Source organism: Aulostomus chinensis, chromosome 11, assembly GCF_037954235.1.
Source record: "Aulostomus chinensis isolate RoL2024-O1b breed Wild chromosome 11, RoL_Achi_v1.0, whole genome shotgun sequence".
NCBI classification, from domain to species: domain Eukaryota; kingdom Metazoa; phylum Chordata; class Actinopteri; order Syngnathiformes; family Aulostomidae; genus Aulostomus; species Aulostomus chinensis.
The window spans coordinates 18,448,646-18,457,654 of NC_141330.1; the positions used below are offsets into that span (position 1 = coordinate 18,448,646).

Genomic DNA, 9,009 nt, shown 5'->3' on the forward strand with positions numbered 1-9,009 from the left:
ATTGAGCATATTTATTGAATTTACAAAGTCAGACAATAGTAAATAGTAAATAAAAACATCATCAACGCAAGAAACCAAAAGTGAACCTAAAAACAAAAAAAACTGAATGACAAAACATCACGAAAAACACAAAATAATCATAAAAATGGCACTTATCAAAAGCAGTGATAAAGTTATTCTTATTCAAATCAATTTTTAAACTTGTAACTTTTATTAACGTTACATAGCACAGTCACAGCACAACCAATGACAGCATCCCCCCGTGCAACGCTAGGTGCTGCACTTGTAACATTACATAATGTTATTATCTGAACACACGCTGTAAAGCGTTTCAGAAACCTCCGCCATTGAATCATAAGACATGGAGTTTCATTCTTCCAGATCCACTCAGCAGCAGCGAAGAAACGCTAGATGCGGTGCAGGGTCTAGCTCGCTCAAGCTAGCTGCTATTAACATGCTGCAAGGAAGTTTTCAAACTCAGATAGAAATTTGGGACAAATTCAATCTCAGCTGATTTCGCCTCTCAGGTTGTTGTCACTTTCTGGTCACTGTGCATCTTCAACACAAACAACTTCTGCCTCTGAGGTGGGAGTTGAAGATCATTCTGACTGGTTCTTCTGCCAGGCATTCCCACCAAACCCTCACTCCTCGTTTAGGCCTGCCAGGTCTGAACGGCGTCTTCCCCTGCCACCACCAGATGGTGATCAGTTGACAGCTCAGCTCCTCTCTTCACCGAGTGTCCAGAACATGCGGTCGCAGGTCAGATGATACAACTATGAAACTGATCATAGTCCTACGATCTGGGATGTCCTCGTGCCACGTGCACCGGTGGGCATCCTCATGTTCAAACACGGTGTTAGTCATGGACAAACTGCAACTTGCACAGAAGTCCAACAAATACACACCACTCAGATTCAGGTCGGCCATTCCTCCCAATTCCGCCCTTCCAGGTCACACTATCATTGCCCACATCAGCATTGAAGTCCCCCAGCAGGACAATGGAGTCCTTGGGAAGGGCACCATCCAGTACCCTTCCCAAGGACTCCAAAAAGGGTGGCTACTCTGAGCTGGTGGTCAGTGCATAAGCGCAGACCACACTCAGGACTTGTTCCCCAACCCTAAGGCACAGGAAAGCAACACTTAAGTCCACCTGGGTAAACCCCAACGTACAGGCAGAGAGTCTGGGGGCTGTCAAAAAGCTCACCCCAGCCCTCCGCCTCTCGCCCGGAAAACTCCAGCAAAGGAATGCACAACTTACAGTAATGACCTCAAATGAGCTCAACAAAAGGGTTCGCTTGTAAAAACGCGAACGACCGTTCCTGTGAAAAGAAACTCCCGAAATACACTCAAACACACTAAACACATTAAAAAACATCAAACCTTAAAAGGTCAGGAAAACTAGTCAGGGGTGACCTACATGAAATTATACGAATGAAATTAGTTGATGAGAAGAAGAATAAAGACCACGTGTAAATGAGATTGCAATACATTACCTGACATCATCAAACTGGAGTGAGTACAGACCAGAACATCACGAGTGTGAAAATTACAAGTGAGCGAGTGCAGGAGTTTTTCCCTCCATTGCTTTTTTTCAGTCAGGATTCACAAGCACTGACTGTGAAGAGCACCCTTTAGAACACAAAATCAGAGAACCAATTTACTGGTCAAACACTTTGGTATTCATCATATTCAGTCACATCACCCAGCTCACCAGGTCTGATAACATCTTTTTATTTTTTTACATGTAATAAACACAACTTAAAGTGTTAAAATGCTTTCAGACAAAGAAGATAATTGACTCTATTAGGTTGCAGAAGTCCTCAGGATGTGCAGCAGAGTCCACAGGGTGCGGGGACGCAGCAGAAGCGACACCTGACGCCTCGCTTCTCTATGTTGTGATGCTGCATCTGTGTGACAGACGGCAGCCATGGGCGACGTGTTCACCTCCAGCGTTATCAAGCGCTCAGCTCTCGATGATGGAGCTAAACACTTTCAGGTAAGTAAACGAACCTTTGAGGATTCCTCAAACGCCTCCTCGTACCCGGCAGCTGGAACCTCACTGATCATCACTTCCTCCTGATCTGGGGTCTGTTGATGAGTTGTTCATGTTAACAAGCTCATCTGAGCTGTTTCCCTAAACATTTATAGCTCAATAAGAGACTCTCATCAGTTGGAGTCAAGTTGGTACTCACTCCAGTGAGTGGGACAGCAGAGTTCTCCTGAAGGCAGATAGAGGTGAGCACCAGGGCCACTGCAACTGCAACACTGAATGACTTCATCTTTGCTTGCTTCAAGGTTTGAATCCTTCAGAGGAGAGCAACCAGATCTCTCCTGATGATCCTGGCTGATGCTTTAGTGCACTCAGTGAGCTGGTATTTATGCTCACACAAGGGTAGAAATCTTAGAATAATTACAATTGAAAGCAAAGAATGGAACATGTTCCACCACCCATGCACCAGAGTGGTTTAACCATTCTGTTTGTGTTCCTGGCCCAAACAGCATGCTAGTGTTGCCTGTGGTGTGATTAGACTGTGTGGAGACTCAATGTTCAGTAAACATCCTCAACAACAATATCATGGGGAAACTTTTAACATTTAAATCAGGAAACAGCTTTAGGCCTTCTTAGATGCACTCATTGTTTTCAGTCTGACTAAACTATGACTTCTCCTGTACTAACTTTCTCCTTTGTGGTTCATTCTGTCAGGTAGCACACAACATAGAAAATGACTGAAAGCTGCTATGTGATGGGATGAAACACCTACAAGACAAAGAAGCCAGGCTACGTTTTCATAAACAGCTGAACTGAAAAGAAAAGACATGAACAAGAGAATATTGGTGGATGCACTGTCACAATTTGATCCATTTGGAATGTACCATGCGGGAAGTTAAAAGAGATGCACTCTTTCATGATTTATTCACCCTCATTTTTAAGTAGTTGTTCAGGTCGGGGCCTTGTGTGCACCAAAGTGTGTGAAAACAGAGTGAGACCACTGCAGTTTTCACATCAGTGTTGTCCTGCTGGTGTCTCACACTACACGAAGTAGAGCATTGCTGCATGTGGTTGGCTAAAGGTCGTGGTTTGATGGTACTTGGCATTCATGGCAACACATGAAGCGTGTGTGTGTGTGTGTGTGTATTTTTTTGTGGTTTGTATTTTGTCAGTTTTGATCTATAAATGTAGACAATTTTGAAAAAAACTAAAAATGAATTTATCCCACACTTTAGTGTTCAGCATCATGTGTGAATAAAACTGTCACATCAGGGACAGAACATCAACATGAACAGACATGGAAATGCTTTGTTTTTTTTAAATTATTTTTAACATCCAGTGAACCCAAAGTGTTAAACTGCTTTTCAGACCAAAACATGGATCTTTAAATGATGGCTGTTTGTGCACAAATCCTGAGAATTGGCAAAACACTTCGCAGACCCCAGAGCCGCTTCATCAGTTGGGACGCTGACTGACAGGCTGCCCCCCCTGTGAGAACGACAACAGACATCAGCAATGTGTTCACCTCCAACATCATAAAACCTGTAGCTCCAGATGATGGAGCCTAACAGGTGAGCCCTCATGGAATTTAGTGGGATTTCATAAAATCACAGTTTTGGATCCCACCACCATTAAAGAATAACATCCTTAACTTCTTAAAAATGGTCCTATTCTGTTTCCTGGGTTGAATCATTGTTATTTACCATTTTCTTCCATCCTGAACCATTTCCTAACATTTGGTATTGAGATCAATTAGGTACATTTCCACCTTCACCTACAGTTTGAAGCAATGCAGGCCAAAGAAAAAAAAATCTAATTCGTGAATGTGATCATTGAGAATCTTTAGTGTAAAAAAGGCCCAGTTAACTTTATAAACTAACTTAAACTAACTAAATACAGAACAACCATGATGACTCATCACACAGGGAAAGAAACTCTTTTCACAAACCCTCCCATGACCCTTGAGCCACATCCACAATGCAGCAGGTGGAACCTCACTGATCATCACTTCCTGCTGACCTGGGATCTGTTGATGAGTTGTTCATGTTAACAAGCTCATCTGAGCTGTTTCCCTAAACATTTATAGCTCAATAAGAGACTCTCATCAGTTGGAGTCAAGTTGGTACTCACTCCAGTGAGTGGGACAGCAGAGTTCTCCTGAAGGCAGATAGAGGTGAGCACCAGGGCCACTGCAACTGCAACACTGAATGACTTCATCTTTGCTTGCTTCAAGGTTTGAATCCTTCAGACGAGAGCAACCAGATCTCTCCTGATGATCCTGGCTGATGCTTTAGTGCACTCAGTGAGCTGGTATTCATGCTCACACAAGGGTAGAAATCCTAAAATAATTACAGTTGAATCAAAGAATGAAACAAGTTCCCCCACCCATGCACCAGAGTGGTTTAACCCATTCTGTTTGTGTTCCTGGCACACAGCCTGCTACCGTTGCCTGTGGTGTGATTAGACTGTGTGGAGACTCAATGTTCAGTAAACAGCCTCAACAACAATATCATGGGGAAACTTTTAACATTTAAATCAAGTAAAAGCTTTAGGCCTTCTTCGATGCACTCATAGTTTTCTGTCTGACTAAACTATGACTTCTCCTGTCCTGACCTTTTATTGTGTGGAGGTGCCTCCTTGTTAATTCTGTCAGGTAGCACAAAACATGAAAAATGACTGAAAGCTGCTATGTGATGGGATGTAACACCCACAAACCACAGAAGCCAGGCTACGTTTTCATAAACAGCTGAACTGAAAAGAAAAGACATGAACGAGAGAATATTGGTGGATGCAGGTGTTAGAATGAGGCAGCAGACTGTTGTTGACTTCATGTGTTTGGCTGAATGTCTTGGTTTGATATCATTTAACTTTTATGATGTCATCCCAACACGCTCCTATTCGGAAATGCTTTTATTTATTTTTTTATTATTTTTAACATGCAGTGAACCCAAAGTGTTTAAATGCTTTTCAGACCAAAACATGGATCTTTAAATGATGGCTGTTTGTGCACAAATCCTGAGAATTGGCAAAACACTTCGCAGACCCCCGAGCCGCTTCATCAGTTGGGACGCTGATTGACAGGCTGCCCCCCCTGTGAGAACGACAACAGACATCAGCAATGTGTTCACCTCCAACATCATAAAACCTGTAGCTCCAGATGATGGAGCCTAACAGGTGAGCCCCCATGGACTTTAGTGGAATTTCATAAAATCACAGTTTTAGATCCAAGCAGCCGGTGTCCCCAGCCAGCAGAGTCTACATACATCATATTCGTTTACATCCATCTGGGCTGCAGATCTTTGTTTTTTGACTAAAACTGGCAATGAATAAATAAGTTGGTCTGTGCTTTTTCAAACAAAAAAAATCCCCCGATGAAGAGGCTGTGACCTGTTGACTTCCATCTCAAAGAATCAGAATCAAGAATTGCGTAGAACAGGAATCGACGTTGAGAATCGGAATCGACTCAGAACTGGTCAAATCGAAACGATACCCAACCCTTATTTGTGATATATTCTTTAATATCTTGGTTCTCCTGGAAGACTTACCATCATTGAAGTTGCTTTTATGTAAAATAAGAAATAGAGTTCGCGGAAATTCAGCTTTGCTGAACATTTCACACTCATCTGTAAGATCCTGTACATCAGGGCTGCACAGAACAACTTCCAGTTATGGTGAAAGTTTGACAAAGAGAGTGGCTGTTTAGCAACCCAAAGGTTGCTGGTTCAATCCTGACTCCCCTCAACCATATCTAAGTTTCTTTGAGCAAGATAGTGAACCCCTAATTGTGATGGTCCTGCGACAAACTGGTGACCTGTCCAGGGTGAACCCTGCCTCCTGCCCAATGTCAGCTGGGATAGGCTCCAGCCCCCCCCCCCCCCCCCCCCCGCAACCCTTATTGGAAAAGCGATATAGAAAATGGATGGATGGAGCTAAAGTTATGATAAGCTTTCACAACACACTTAAGGGCACATATGAGTCATTGTAAAGTATGTATGACCAACTCATAAGCCATTGTGTACTTAATTAAAAAAATGAATGCAATGAGTGTGTCCCAAATGGCAAACTTCCACACTGCATACTTACAATTTTCAACTCGAGTATCCTAAGCATAATACGTACCCAATCAGGCAGTGCGCAAGTTTTGAGGGTGCAGTGCTGTCCCAAATGCATATACTCGCACTGCGCACTCACCGGAAATGACGACGTGATGTTGTACGCTGATTTGTGACTGCCTTGCCACATCAGTGTCAGCTCATTATTGCCACCGGTTGCCTGCGCTTGTTTGTCGATTTTTGAAGTAAAACAGCAAAATGAACTGTCACTGCGCATTGTTACACTACAATCGCCGGCGGCAACGCGATGTTCTCCTTCTACTAGCTGAAGAACGGTATGTATCGTTTATTTGTGTGGTCTCTTTAGCAAAACATTTTGGTGATAAGTCATTTTATTTATTTCGAACCTGTGTCAAAACAGAATTTCATAATTCATATTTAATTTTTCATTTAATAATTTAGAATATTTAATGTAAAGATGACTCTCTACAAGTCAAACTACTAAACAGTATCAATACGTATTTTATTTTATTGCAACAGTTGGACGACCTTCCCATTGTTACCCCTATTACATCAATATTGATGCCGGAAGGTCGTGGCTCTCCTCCCACTGGTTGTCTCCTTCCCTCGGCGGAGGACCTTCCCACCTTAGTGCTGGTTTCACCATTTTGGCAGAGTCAGCAGCCTTCAATAAGGTGTTTGGCAGCATTGATGGCTGCCATGTGCGGGTGAAGCCACCATCCCAGCATGCACCCTGTTACCTGAACAGAAAACTCCTTCATTCAGTTCAGTTGGCCACCTGTCAAGAGCCAGATGTGTGGTGGAGAGAGCTTTTGGAATTAAAAAAAATAGGAACCTTGAAGAAGATGGACCTTCCTCAAGGCACTGGAGGTCGATGTGACTTTTGTGCCGGAGGTCATCGCCTGCTGTGTAGTCCTCCACAACATTTGCCTCAGCAGTGGGGACTTGCTGGAGCCAGAGGCAGATGACGTGGGACAAGCAGCAGGGGACCTCCCAAAGCCAGGCACAGGATGGCTGTGCAGTGTGACACCAATGGTTAATTGGAAAATGTTAAGTAAATACTTATGTTTGAATGTAAATAGAATCTGTAAATACCCCAAAACAAATGTAATGTAAATAGTTCAGTGTATACGGCACAGAACTCACATTGTTGAATTTCTATCATTGTCTCATATTCAGATGTCCTTTTGTTATGTTCCCGTGCACCGTCGTTATGCGTTCAGTTTTCAATCTGCTTTAAAACTTCACTTACACTTGGTTTTTCATGTCTGGACATTTATTATGCAGAACAGAAAAATTATAAACTATTTACATATTAAACATTTAAAACTAAATACCTAAGATAAACTATTTACATAAAACTACTTTTTAAAAATACTTTGTAAAAGTGTTAAAAAACGTTCCTCCCTTGCAGCCATCTCCGTCCCCCCTCTCATCCCTCTCTCTCATCTCCCTCCACATCCTCTCCTCTCTTCCAGCCGCTTCCCTGTGTCTTCTTTCTTTCCTCTCAAGACCCTCTTTTCTCCTTTCCTCTCTCTCCATGTCCTCTTGCCTCATGTCTCCTCGCCTCCCTCTCTTTGCCTCAAACTCCAGCTGGGCCTCCTTTGCCCGCAGCTCCCTCAAAGCCTCCACAACATCCACCAGCCGCCTCTTCAGGGTGGAGGTTGTGGAGCTGTCCCCCCCTGGCCTGACCACAGAGGGGGTGAGACAACCGCCGCATCCTGGGACAATGAGGCAATGAGGACAGGCGGTGTGATGGACGGCCTGCCTCCGATTGCCTCATCCATCAACGGGTGCCACTTCCAGGATGCGGCAGTGGTCTCAACCCCCTGCGTGCTGACCCCAGTTGTTTGGCACTTGTCAGGTCCAGTGCTGGAAGGACAGATAATTGCAGAAACAATGAGAATTATGTAATAATGACTGTGTACCAAGAGTGCACAGCATGAAGAATCAACTTATTGCCACATTACATTGAACCAACCTTACATTTTGGTTTATGTTCTCCCAGGTTAGGTTTTTTTGTTTTTATAAAGGCTGGGGTCACTGCAATGAATGCCCTGGCAGAAAATTTTACAAAACATTTCATACAATTTGTAACAATAGTTTAATATTATGACTTGAGCATTCACTTACTCGTAACCATTTAGAGTGACATTGTTCTGAATCCGCCAGGCAACAAGGTCCCTGGTTTCCTCGTCTGTCCCGAGAAAGAGCAAAACATATAACGTTACAGAAGAGAAAAAAAAAAGTAAACACAAATAATGACATGATATGCTGCAGACAAACCTCTGTGGTGGGTACTGCCTCTATTCACAGGCTACCTAGCCTAGCTAGCCAATAATAGCCGCCGTATTTTGTGGGTATTTCCGATGAATGGAAGGCTTTGCTGATACTGATGCAGCAGACTGAGTCAACCAAGAAAGCACTGCAGTGCGCCGGCGCAGTTAAAATACACCTTTATGTTAAAATGTCTGAGTCGTTGCTTCTGGCCATATAGTACCTGAGCAGGCTCTGCTGGCTCACTGGTTATTTTAATTTGCCACAGGTAACGCTTAAGAACCTGGCAGCTATTAGCTCACTAGTATTAGCATTTGCGATAGCGATGACAGTAAATGACAAAAAAAAACAGAACAGGTTACACCACAAATATACTCAAAACAACAAGCACCGGCGGTTTCTTTGTTGGAAAGAATATTTGTAATAGACAACTTATTACTTAAATATGTACAAGGCTCACATGTCAGTCGACAGACTCCAGGTACTATTGCATACTCAGTTTTTGCATATGATTCATACTTTTTTCCAATTTGAGTTGCGTGCACTCAAAATTGTAAGAATGTAATGTAGAAGTGCCTAAAGTTTTTCTCCTGTAGCTCCATACTAATGTTCTTATCCCCTTGATTCTCTGGTTACTACTGGACATCTTCATATGAAGATGAAATACTG

General features: G+C 43.0%; 1 pseudogene across 1 annotated transcript; it reads right to left on the reverse strand.

The window, feature by feature from the left end:
* Positions 1-1,820: 1,820 nt before the first annotated feature.
* On the reverse strand, positions 1,821-2,279 carry LOC147253696 (hepcidin pseudogene; annotated as a pseudogene). Its single transcript, XR_015118572.1, has 3 exons — positions 2,193-2,279; positions 2,011-2,088; positions 1,821-1,907 (listed from the first exon to the last, which is right to left on the reverse strand). The product of XR_015118572.1 is annotated as a hepcidin pseudogene (transcript).
* Between the last annotated feature and the right edge of the window lie 6,730 nt (positions 2,280-9,009).